Below are 13,565 nucleotides of genomic sequence, written 5' to 3' on the forward strand. Positions count from 1 at the left end.
GATATGGTAGTAGGACTACCAGAAATTAAAGGGATTAAAGAGGTGTGTGAGGGGTGTGTTCTAGGCAAGCAGTGTAGAGAAGCATTTCCAAAAGAGGCTACCACTAGAGCACTAACTCCACTAGAACTCATTCACAGTGACATCTGTGGTCCTATGCAGACAGTTACCAAAGCTGGAAATCGGTTCTTTCTCACTTTCATAGACGATTGCACAAGGATGTGTTGGGTTTATTTCTTAAGACACAAGTCTGAAGCTCTAACTGTGTTTAAGAAATTCAAGGCCACTGTGGAATTGCAAAGTGGTTATAAATTGAAAAAGTTGAGAAGTGATAGAGGGGGAGAATACACTTCAGTGGAGTTTGACAGTTTCTGTGAAGATGTAGGAATTGAAAGACAGCTTACAACCCCATACACACCACAGCAAAATGGTGTGGCAGAGAGGAAAAATAGAACTATAGTAGAAATGGCCAAGTGTTTAATGTTGGAGAAGAAAATTCCTTTTGATTTTTGGGCTGAGGCAGTCAACATATCTGTGTATATTTTGAATAGGTGTCCAACTAAAGCTTTGAGCAAAAAGACACCATTCGAAGCCTATAGTGGAAGGAAACCAGGGGTTAAGCATCTAAAGGTATTTGGCTCACTGTGTTATGCTCATGTACCAAAACAACAAAGACAGAAATTAGATCTTGCAAGCAAGAGGTGTATCTTCTTGGGGTATGGCAGCTGTGAGAAAGGTTACAGGCTGTACAATATTGAAACTGAGAAGGTGATTGTTTCAAGAGATATATTTAGTGAAAATGTGTGTTGGGATTGGAATGCAAAGAAGGAAACTAGTGTGAACATTCAGCTCACTGGAATCCGAGAAGAAGCACAAGGAGAAGAAGGGAGTTCTTGTGAATTTGAAGAACAATTGGAAGTGAATGAAGTGCCTAGTTTAAACACTAAAAACAGTGATCAAGAAAGGGTCACAGGTCCGCAGGATGTTGATCATACTCCTCTCAAATACAAGAGCATTGCAGAAATTTATGAAAAATGCAATATGTGCATTATAGAACCAGAAAGTTTTGAAGAGGCAACAAAGGATGACTCTTGGAAGAAAGCAATGGAAGATGAAATCACCATGATTGAAAAGAACAATACATGGGAGCTTGTAGCTAGACCATTTGATAAACCAATCATTGGAGTCAAATGGGTCTATAAGACTAAACTAAACCTAGATGGATCTGTGCAGAAGAATAAAGCTCGGCTGGTTCCAAAGGGATATTCTCAAAAGCCTGGAATAGACTTCAATGAGACCTTTGCACCAGTGGCTCAGCTTGACACTATGAGAGCTTTGGTAGCATTAGCTGCACAGAAAAATTGGAAGCTTTTCCAGTTAGATGTGAAATCTGCCTTTCTTAATGGAGTACTAAGTGAAGAGGTGTATGTGGATCAACCATCTGGTTTTGTGATTCAAGGAAGTGAAGATAAGGTGTATAGGCTTAAGAAGGCTTTGTATGGCTTGAAGCAAGCTCCAAGAGCTTGGTATGAAGAGATAAATTCCTATTTTACTAGAGCTGGTTTTCATAGGAGCTTAAGTGAAGCTACTTTATACACTAAGAGGTCTCCAAGTGGTATTCTTATTGTGTCACTCTATGTAGATGACATTATCTATACAGGAAGCTCGAAGGAGATGATGCTTGAATTTAAGAATGAGATGATGAGACAATATGAGATGACAGACCTTGGATTGCTTCATCACTTTCTCGGCCTTGGGGTCTTACAAACTGACACTTGCATTTTCTTGCATCAAAAGAAATATGCAAAGACTTTGCTAGACAAGTTTGGACTCAAGGACTGCAAATCGGTTGCAACACCATTGGCAGTGAATGAAAAGTTGTCTAAAGTGGATGGGAGTGACTTAGCAGATGAGACTTTGTATAGACAAATGGTAGGAAGCTTGCTCTACCTAACTGCAACAAGACCAGACATTATGTTTGCATCTAGTCTTTTGGCCAGATTCATGCACAATCCTACCAAGAAGCACATGGGAACAGCAAAAAGAGTGCTAAGATATATACAAGGTACTATAAGCTATGGCATTGCTTATGAGAAAGGAAAAGGAGCTGTGTTAATTGGCTATTGTGACAGCGATTGGAGTGGTAGTGAAGATGATATGCGAAGCACATCAGGCTATGCATTTAATTTGGGGTCAGGAGTGTTTTCTTGGGCCTCAATTAAGCAGAGCAGTGTGGTTCTCTCCACTGCAGAGGCAGAATACATGAGCGCAGCAGAGGCAACCATTCAAGCTGTTTGGCTCAGATTTGTGCTATCAGATTTTGGTGAAGAACAGGTAGAACCAACTCAGTTGTTGTGTGACAACACTTCGGCTATTGCTATATCAAAGAATCCAGTTCATCACCACAAAACTAGACACATCAATCGCAGGTTTCATTTCATTCGAGATGCTCTTCAGAATGGTGAGATCGATTTGCTTTATTGCAAAACCTGAAGAACAGGTTGCTGATATATTCACCAAGCCTCTAGCAAGGGATCGGTATGAGTATCTAAGGAAGGCTTTAGGTGTTATCTCAGCACAACACTTAGAAGGGAGTGTTAGTTTATAAGTGCAGCTGCTGAGATAGTTTATTATTTCAATTTGAAAATGTAGCCGTTGGATAATAGTCCAACTGTGCAATTAGGATGTAATTGTGCATGCCATGTGTCACTATCTCATAGGGTAGTGAATGAATGGCTGAGTTGTAAATGATGTAATAGGAATGTTCTAATTCCTAACGGTTTTGTCAGATGCAATATACGTATGATTTGCGTTGGAGGTGAGCTAGTATCCAGCTAGCTCTTCTTCTTCCCTAAGCTCTCTCTCTCTCATTTTTCTTCAGATCACATTTTCTCATCTAAGAGTTAACATACAAGATAATAGTCTCTGTATTCTAACAGGCATCTCCTTTCATCTACTTTTTTCCTGCTTCAACTTCATTGCACATTTTCATGGACACAGAGAGTGGAAGAATCTCATGCTAGGAAAGAGCGCTTTCAAGGCTCGGATAAGGAGGAGAAAAATCTAGCAGCAGAATGAGCCATGGCCCCAACAAAATCCCTGAAAAGCAGCCCTTGATGGATGTTCACAGCATAATCCTCAGGATATGCCATTTGTGTTTACTGGTTTATTCCATCTCTTGGAGTCTTTGAGCCCTTATATAACTTGTGCCGGTCCATCATTGAAACACAAGCAGGAGCATCTATACATACTAGAAGAAGTATACTTGTCAAATAAGCAAAGCAGTCATAGGGCTCCTCTTTCTTTGTAGGCACTGGTGACTGATGCAGCTACAAATGTACAATCACTTTCGTTGACCTGCCAAAGAAGAGTTGCCCTACGATTGCTTTGGCTTGATAAAATTTGCAGCCTGTCTGATCATGCAGTAGACCCCTGTCATGCAAAACATAGGCTAGCCGAGGATATACGTAGGTTTTGTCATATTTGAAAATAATGGTAGTGGTAGAGCTATAGTACTTAAGTTATTTTTGTTGTACAAAGTTGTTCTGCTTTGTGACTAAGCAAGGGAAATAGTGTGATTTTATATAGGTGGAATGGAAGGTGGAAGCCATATATACAAGCAATTACTAATTTCCCTGATCCCTTTTGTCAGTTGTGGCCATATAGCTTTGTCTGAGAGGATGTTCTTGCTATGTGCTTATAGTTTACATACTCAACGACTTTGTTCACCATTTTTGAAAATGATTTTGAAAAAAATATTGAGTTTGGACCTTCACTCTCAGTTCTAGTATAGTAGTATGTGTATATATTGCACCATTCTAAATGAGTTATATTGCTTACACACATCACCTATTAAGATATAACCTCATGGACAAAGCCATGAGAATTGTTTCAGTGTTCAGATTTCTAAGCATTGCAACCATTACTACCATTAGCTTATGCAATGGAAATTTGGGTGTGCCTTGTGAACAAAATGAGAGACAAGCACTTCTAATGTTCAAGCTAGATCTTAGGGATCCTTCAAATAGGCTTTTATCTTGGGTTGGTGAGGGAGATTGTTGCAATTGGACTAGAGTTGTCTGCGACAATTTAACCAATCATGTCCGTGAGCTGCACCTTGGAAATTATTATTCATACGAGTATCTGAATTACAGTTTGTATCAAGAAAGCTCTTTGGGTGGCAAGGGTAATACTTCTCTACTAAATTTAAAGCATCTGAGCTACATGGATCTAAGAAACAATGATTTTGGAGGAATACAGATTCCTAGCTTCTTAGGTTCTCTTAAAAGTTTAAGATATCTTAACCTCTCAGACTCAAAGTTCGCTGGAATAATTCCGCATCAATTGGGAAATCTCTCGAGTCTACTCTCTCTAGGACTCCAGAGTAAAAGCTACTACGTACTGGATGAAGGTTGAGAATCTCCAATGGCTTTCTGGTCTTTCGAGCTTGCAGAACCTGGACATGAGCGTGTAGATCTTAGCAAAGCATCTGATTGGATTCAAGTGACAAACACACTCCCCTCTATGCTTGCATATGTCCGGTTGTGAACTCAATCAAATACCAGTTGGTGTTGCAAACATGACAAGGCTTAAAGTTGTTAATCTCAGGTGGAACATCATCTGGGGTACCATGCCTCAATGGTTGTACACTTGCAGCAATCTTGAGTCCCTATCCCTTTATTTGAATCTCTTGAGAGGTGAAATTTCAAGTTCTATTGGAAACTTGACAGCCATTGTCAATCTTGACTTGTCTGCTAATCAAATTGAAGGGAAAATGCCAAACTCATTGGGTAATCTTTGTAAGTTGACGGTTCTTGATCTGTCAAGGAACTATTTCAATGGAAGCGTATCAGAAATATTGGGAAGCTTGTCAGGGTGTAGTTCAGGTCAAATGCATCAAGCTGTCAACAAATGATTTTTCAAGTCCACTATCCGATCAGCTAGGAAATTTCAGACATTTACGCCTCCTTGCTCTTTCGAGTAATTTAATATCAAGTCCAATTCTAGTGTTCTTGGGAAATCTGTCATTCCTAGAAGAGGCAAGCATTTCTAAAAATCATTTTAATCGAACTCTTCCAAAAACTACTGGTCAACACAAAATGGTAACGGTGTCTTATGTAAAGAGTATAGCCGTATTAAATAAAATAAAAAATAAAAAAAACCGTAGAGCCGTGCGGCTATACATTTTAAAATATATATATATATATATACACATCTACGGCTATACTATTTTTTAAATAAAACCATAGTACAGCCGCGCGGCTATAATCTATAAAAAGAGACCCGCATAAAAACCGTAGTATAGCTATACTCTGTTTATTATTTAAGAGTTGGAAAAGGTTTGATGACGTCTGGCGGGGCAACCAATCCTGATGCTAGAGATTTTCCTGTTGACATGGGTTTTGCTAACTCATGTATCGCGAACACCAGTAACTCGGAACAAAAGATTGCAATACCAAAAATGTGATTTAGTCTGTATTGCTTGCAGATATGTGTGAAAGTCTTTTGGGATGATCATCTTAAAGGTCGATATGAGTGGTTACCTTTAGAAACTTGTTTGACATTTGTTGCCTTCACAGAAATAGGGACGGGTACGAAATAAGGTACAAGAAAAGAGGAAACATTTCGTCAAAAGAAGAGAGGTAAGTGAAAAAATTGTTCTTGCAAATATATGGTTTAAGTTAGCAGATTTAGCAACGTTCATTTTGCTTTTGGATGCAAGGTGGAATCTAACAATGAGAATCAGACTGTGCCAAGCAAAGAAAAATGTGAACTTGCTTTGGAAGGAGCAGATTCCCAAGAGCTGGAGCTGAGTGAATTACAAGGAAGCCCAAATGCACTGGGGTTCTCTGATCATTTTACTACTAATGGAGATCATGCCTGTTCACTTTGCAAAGGTTGGTTTGAGGGAAGAACGGAACAAATGGAGATCATGCATGTGTCTGCATGTATAATATTTTGAGCTGTGGATAAGGAATTTTTGGGATTTCAGATTTGCTGGCCAAGTTTCCTCCAAATTCTGTGAAGATGAAGCAGCCATTCTGTATGCAACCTTGGGATTCTTCTCCAGAGATTGTCAAGAAACTGTTCAAAGTATGTGAATGTCAAACTGTTTGTGGCCTGATTTTGTTAAGTTCTTTTGCAAATATAGGACATCGTTCGTGAAAGATGTCATATACTCCATCTATTATTGCATTTGCTTTTTCTTATTTATGAGGTCTGTTTTATTATTCATGATTATACGACCTATAAAAGCTTGGAATAATTATTTTGTGCTCGCTAATACTGCCTAATGGTCTCTCATTACTCTTACCAATCTTTTTCGTCGACACTCTCATTGCATAGAATGAAGTCATAGGTTGTTCTTGCAGAGATGTTATGCAAACTATGATATACTCAAGAAAAACATATATCAAGTACTAGAGATATATGGAATGTGGTCTAAATTTGATATTGGAATCTACTTGTAATTCTCTTTTGTGTAGTTCATACGGAGTGTAGGAATTTATTATTATCTTGTCAACTTTGTGATTCCTTATGGAAACTGGCGAGTGAAAAGATGTGCAGTGTTAAAGCACCACTCTAGATTGCTGCAGTTTTTTTTTTGTTGGGTTTATTAACAAATGTGTATGGGGGTCATCAATTCAGATTGCTACATTTTGTTTAGTTATCGTAGTCAAATATATTCTGGGTTGACTTTCTTGGGCAGGTTTTCCATTTCCTTTAAGCCGTTATGGTAGATATAAGCTCCTTCACTATTGATGAGTTTGCCCAAGCATTTCAGGACATGGTTATATCTCATCTTTGATCCAACATCAGATTTATTGTATCTTCTACTTGCTCAACATCTTTGTTTCGTAAAATGCCTTTTAGGATTCCTTGATGCTTGGAAAAATTCATTTGGCCCTTCTGAAGCTTCTAATGTTGAAGCCGAGCTTGGCTGTGGATCCATAGACCTCATTTGAGCAAATCATGCAATTTTCTTGCATTTATTCACTCGGTGAGTTATGAACAAACAGTATATAATCGTGCAGATCACAGACATTTACAGTTCATTTAACTTATGAACAAAGAGAATGCAATCTATAAGGCTGTTGACATGTTTCGTTACCGGGAAGTTAAATACCATTGAAAGTAGCAATGATATCAGATAAATTCAAAGAATATAGGAAAGAGGATATTAACTAACAATCAAAAGTTTGGTGTGACTGCAGAAAAGGTGTCCATTCCAGAATGTCTGATAGATATGCTTAGGCGACAAGAAATTTTCTTAACAAAATCTTAATCAGACTATTAGTAGTCCATCCATATGCACTTTTAGAAGATCCACTTGCTTTTTGTGGTATAGTTGATTAGAGATACTCATTGTTGTCAAACATTGGAGACTTTTTTGCACATCTCTTAAATCAATTGTTATTTCATATTTTTATGAAAAAATTGAATGGAAGTACTCAATAGCTAAGCATCTTTATCAAATGATTTGGCAGGTTGAAAATCAAGAACCCACTCTGGAATTCTGGAAGAGATCGCTAAACCCTTTCACATGGACAGAAATACTGCGTCAAGTATTGGTTGCCGCTGGTTTTGGTTCAAAGCAAGGTGCAAGGCGAAGGGATGCCCTTAGCAAGGTCTTCTAATTTAACTCCCATAGTTGCAATTGATTTTTCTAAGCTCCATTTTCTCCCTAGTAAATGTGTTTAATTATCAACACATCTGTATTCTGCAAGTTAAGTGCTATAGATGCCCAATAATATGTGTTCATCACCCAAAACCTTGAGCGTTCAAAGCCTTATTGGCAATAGTCATTTAATTAAGATCAGTCATTACCCCGAATAATCTGTTTCTACCTTGAGGCAGAGCCTCAGTTGGATAGATTCATTTTCCATACTTAAGGGCCAAAATCATAAATTTTAGGTTTTACATATAACATGTAGTGAATGAATGTTAAAAGAAATAGTTTCTTCAGTTTTGTTTGTTGGCATTATCGTGCATTCCTAAATAACATCTGTTGAGCATATGTTTATTTGTCTCCACTTGTCTATGGAATTATTTGCTTTAATGACTAGACAAGCGCAGGAGCCTTTATTTACTTTCTTATGGTGCTTTTATTTATGTTCTACAATTTATAAGCTTTATCTTTTGTTGCATAAACCTATCTATAAATGTGAAATTTGGTTTTTCAAATTGAATCTTCTGTTATCTAGGAAATGAGCCTTATGGTGAAGTATGGTTTACGTCCTGGTACTTTGAAGGGTGAATTGTTTAGAGTTCTGCTAGAGCAAGGAATTCATGGGTTGAAAGTTTCTGAGTTGGCGAAGTCATTGCAGGTAATTTTCTTGAAAATATTGTTATCATAATCTCTCATGTGATATTACACTTGAATTAGTGATGGACTTTGTTTTTGTTTTGCAGATTTCTGAATTGAACCTTTCCAGTGGAATAGAGGAACTAGAGTTTTTAATTGGTTCAACTCTTTCAAGTGATATTACATTATTTGAAAAGATTTCATCATCCACATATAGTGTGCGTATTAATTCTTCTGAAAAGAAAGTGGAGGAATCCCAATCAGATACCGAAGAGTCTGGAGCAGTTGATGATGACCACAGTGACAGTGGTACATGTAGCAGTGATGATGATTCTGGGTGCAATTCAGGAAATTCCAAAATTAAAAGCTGACTTATATGAACCATGGCAAATGTAAAGATAACATGGTAATAGTACAACACCGAAATTGATGAAAGCCATCCGGGAGAAGTATGGTTGTTAGGACTGATGGAAGGCGAATATTCAGTTAAGCATTGAAGAAAAGTTGAGCGCAATAGTGGCACCAATTGATCTTCTTCATGCAGGTTCTAGTTTCAAAATGGAGGTAACATATAGAATCTTTGCATGGACATTGAAACCTTTTCTTTGTTTTTATTTTTCCCACTACTATGAGGTTGCCATATTAAATGGAACGTGTTCAGTCCTTTGTAAGATAATATCATCTGAATGGTGCAAACTGCATTATATATATAAATACTTTGATAGTAAATATTATTTGAATATTCAATGAGATTCAACTAGCCGTAATTATTATGGTGGTTTATAAGTTTAACATTTTCTAACCTTGATATATACGACTTTTACTTTTGTATATTCTGTACCCTTGATTTTTTTTAATTTAAAAAAAAAACTGCTTAAAAAAAGTTACTTTTTTTAATATAGGGCCATTTTAATACAATGTTTAAGCCTTTAAGCCCATCTTACAAAACCCAACCCGTTAGTTATATTAAAAATTAGGTTAGATGTCTTCTTCTCCTTCCCAGCGTAGCCTACACTCCTTTTTCTCGCTGTTTCGACTTCATCTCTCTCTCTCTCTCGGTCTTTCTTCATCCAGCGCCTCAGTGACACCTTAAGCGTCGACGCCTCAACGGCAAAATGCAAGCCTAGACCAGCCGGGGCTAGGCGGGCGCTAGGCGGCCTAGGCAGGGGCTAGGCGGGCACTAGGCGGCCTAGGAGGGGGCTAGGCGGCCTAGGCGGCGCTCAACTCCCTGGCTGCTACTCCTTACGATTAGGATGAAATCGCGGCGGTGTCCTCCGCCTAGCTCCTTGAATGTATCGGTGTGAAAGGCTGATCACACCTTGCATAGGAAATTGACTTCCGAAAGATGGTTCTCTCCGGTGACACGTAAACACATGTTATGCTATCACTTCCATAGTAAATATAAATTTAACCTGCCGTTTAATGAAGTTGGATTACAATATGAGAGAGAAGAACAAAACAAGTTGAATTCCAATCGCTGTTAATTGAAGCGGTTTCCCAATTAATTGATGGCCTCATTCTCATTTCAGCCATCTCTCTGCATAATTTCATTTTGATGCTTCTAAAACAAATCAAAGCATGGAGTGGAGTTCATCACATTCTGTTCTCGCATGCTCCTGGTGATATCCATAACACCAGGGCAGCCACAGAGGGCCATAGTGAGCTCAAACTCATCTTTCCACATTTCGATAACCGCATTCTCCGTTTGCTGCAAGGCCATAGATTACAGGCCTTCCAACCTGCAGCAACATTAGCCTGTATTTCAATAAGAAAATCCAAAACAATACAAGCAGTTTAAGGGTTCATATCAGAAAGGCAGCTTGTATAGATATAGATATCTTACAAGGACAGCTTGTGCACCCAAGGCTAATGCCTAGAACACATCTGTTCCTCGCCTTACTCCTCCATCAAGCAGAACAGGAACTTTTCCTCCAACAGCATCAGCTACCTGAGAACATTATAGATATATATGATTGAACATTCTTACAACTTTTCCAATGGGAGAGTTTCTTTTAAAGACTCCTTTTTTCTTGAGATCCTTTTTTGGTTTTATACAAGCTTAGCCATGCGTAAGTTAGGCCATGTTTACAGGTTACACCAGAAAACTAAGAATTAGAAATAGAGTTCTACCTCTTCCAGGACAGAAATGGTGGTAGCCTAGGAGTATAATCTAGTTGGCGGCCTCCATGGTTGGAGACAACAATCCCAGCAACACCTACTTCCACAGCCTTTCTTGCTGAAATGGTAGAAAGAAGAACACCTATTCAGAAGGGCTAATGCCAAATTTGACTTCAAGTGTCAATCCAATGTATTTCACCGAGTCGAATATTTTGACTGATCATCATGCCTTGAATACCGGGAGAAGTTAACATTTACGAGACCTTTTTCCTTTTTACGCAAATTGATCTTTCCCTTTGTGAGTTAATACTTACAAGACATAAAGATAAAGATACGATTTTTGGAGCCTTGATCAGTTCATCTGACCAACTTCATGAGTGAGTACTCCCTTGATCAGAATTGGCAAGTTTGTAATAGATTTCAACCACTCTATGTCCTGCATAAGCGATGCAATAACTAAAAATTTAAGAAGAAAAGAATGTTAGTGTTTTGAGTGTGTGAATGGAGAGTGACGAAGGAGAGAAGGAACGAGAAGAGAAAGACTGGCAAAAACTGCTCAGCTATACGTGCAGCAGAGGAATTTTCATTTCTATTCAATCTCTTGGCCTCACGCACTTGGAGTGAGGGAATATAACCGTTAGGCACAGTAGCTGGGCTTTGTAGTTTCTATTTTGAATTAAATATTCGATTTGGGGTATAACCGTGCGGCTATCCTGTTAAATATTATATTTAAGGAGTATAGCCGAACTTCTATACTATTTAAAGAACGGTATAGCCGTGCGGCTATACTCTTTGAAGATATTAAGTTTTAATTACTTTAATTTATTTTTTGAGGAATTAGTATTTAAATATTTTAATTAATTTCATAAAAATTACTTTAAAATATTAATTAATTATATTTAATGATCTTAAATAATTTTGTGGATTTTAAAATTATTTTAAAAATAGTTTCAATTATTTGAAAAACCTATAAAATTATTTTAGTATTCCAAAAATTCAAGTATCAAACCAAACACCATACCTTTCAAACTTATCCAAACTTGTTCCAAAACCGTTCGCAAGCCTCAAACCCTAAATGTAAACCTACTATAGGGCACTTAGGACTCAATTAGGTTGGATAATCATGTAACTTGACCTAGGGCTTTATGATTTAGGTTTCGCTCTCAATCTTGGGAAAGTATGATGTAACTAAACCTAACCTAGACATGTCTCGGCGAATTTTGTCGGGATAGAAAAGATGGGACTTGGGCTTTGGAGAAATTTAATTAAGACACCCAAATGAAAATAAGAAATTTATTTTTTCTTTTTTGCACAGTAGAATTAAATCAGTAACATATTTAAATATTCACTAAAGAAATAATATTTAATACATAATTACTAATTAAAGTAATTCAAAAAGACTAAGATATACTTAATCACATATATTAAATTAAGAGTGCTGCTAAACGAATTCTAAAATTAACTGAGTACACCATATACTACCAAACTATTTATTTAATTACTAATTTACCCTAATATAAAATGACCATAAAGGATATATTGAATTGTGAAACAAATAAAATTTTAATAAGTACACCTTATTCACTATATTCAACCCTCATCAGACATAGAAAAGTCTTCGTATTGCTTGGTGCTCACGAATAACGCAGCGAGTACAAGTTTAGGATTGGTATTATGAAATTAAAGATTTTGATGAAACCCAAAATCTGAAAGAGGGCATAGATTCATGTAAAAAGAGAAACTTGGTTTAGGATTGATATTAGAGTGTCGTACTAGGGCTATTTTTGGTAGTTAAATAGGGTGTACTAAGTTAATTTTACATTTTGATTACAATATTAAGGTTAACTTAGATTATAGGGGGCACTCAGTTAATTTTAGGGTTCGTTTAGCAGTACTCTAAATTAAATGAGTTGTCTAAAAAACAAAAGTAGAGAAACTAATTTTATATTTTTAAAATTAAAAACAAAAAACAAAATACTTCTCCCGACGAAATTTCGTCGGCACATATCTATCCTGCGAAATTTACCTTATTAGACCTATCCCAACGAAATGTCGTTGGTAGAGATAACTTTCATCGAGAGATTGCTAATCTGACAAATATTTGCCGGCTTAGACTCTGTGCTGAAACTTCGTCGAAAGAAGTGTTTTCTTAAGGGTTGCTTTTTTTTTTGGTATAGCCGTGTGGCTATACTGTTAAGATATTATATTTTAGCATACAGCTATACCTAAAATATTCTAAATATTCTATTTTGGAGTATAGCCGTGCATTAAGGTGTACAGCTACAGGGCTATAGTATTTATAGAATGGTAAATGGAATATTTTGAAGGTATAGCCGTGCGGCTCTACGCGTTGAATATATTATGTGTAGAATTAGTATTTAAATATTTTAATTAATTTCATAAAAATTACTTAATAAATATGAATTGATTATATTTAATGATCTTAAATAATTTTGTGGAATTTAAAATTAGTTTAAAAATAGTTTCAATTATTTAAAAACTTTAAAAAATTATTTTAGTATTCTAAAAATGGAATTTTAGTCTCCAAACCAAAAATCCAAGTCTTGAACCAAACAACATAGCTTTCGAACTTATCTAAACTTGTTCCAAAACTGTTTACAAGCCTCAAACTCTAACTGTAAACCTACTATAGGGCACTCGAACCCTAAAACATTATCCATTACTATTAAGTTATTATCCAAGTCTCTATTGTCCCTTTTGATTTTTTACCTGTATAAAGAATTTAGAAATTTCACATTTAATATTGTATTATACACATGCGTATCTATATTCTAATAATACATCTGTCTTTTGTACAAGTCTTAAAGATTCGGTAAAATTTACGTTTTAAAAAAAGGCAAACATACAATACTCGTATCGAACATACAGGTATGTAATTTTCATGTTTAATACATGTATTTTTTATAAAATTTTCAATAATACACTCAAAATTCATGTATTATACACATAATTATCACATATTATTGAATATAAATAATATATATATTAAAATATTATATAGTGGCCTAACTTTTAAGTTATAACTTGCCAAAATTTTGGTGAATAAGACACGTACGTAGTTTATTCATATAACCGCGCGGCTATACTACAGTTTTCTTATTACAAAAATACAAATTTATAAATA

At 36.3% G+C, this 13,565-nt stretch overlaps 1 pseudogene; it reads left to right on the plus strand.

The window, feature by feature from the left end:
• The first annotated feature begins 3,864 nt into the window (after positions 1 to 3,864).
• On the plus strand, positions 3,865 to 4,912 carry LOC107880283 (receptor-like protein EIX1; annotated as a pseudogene).
• The last annotated feature ends 8,653 nt before the right edge of the window (positions 4,913 to 13,565 follow it).

Source organism: Prunus mume, linkage group LG4 (genome assembly GCF_029339155.1).
Source record: "Prunus mume cultivar Tortuosa linkage group LG4, ASM2933915v1, whole genome shotgun sequence".
NCBI lineage: Eukaryota > Viridiplantae > Streptophyta > Magnoliopsida > Rosales > Rosaceae > Prunus > Prunus mume.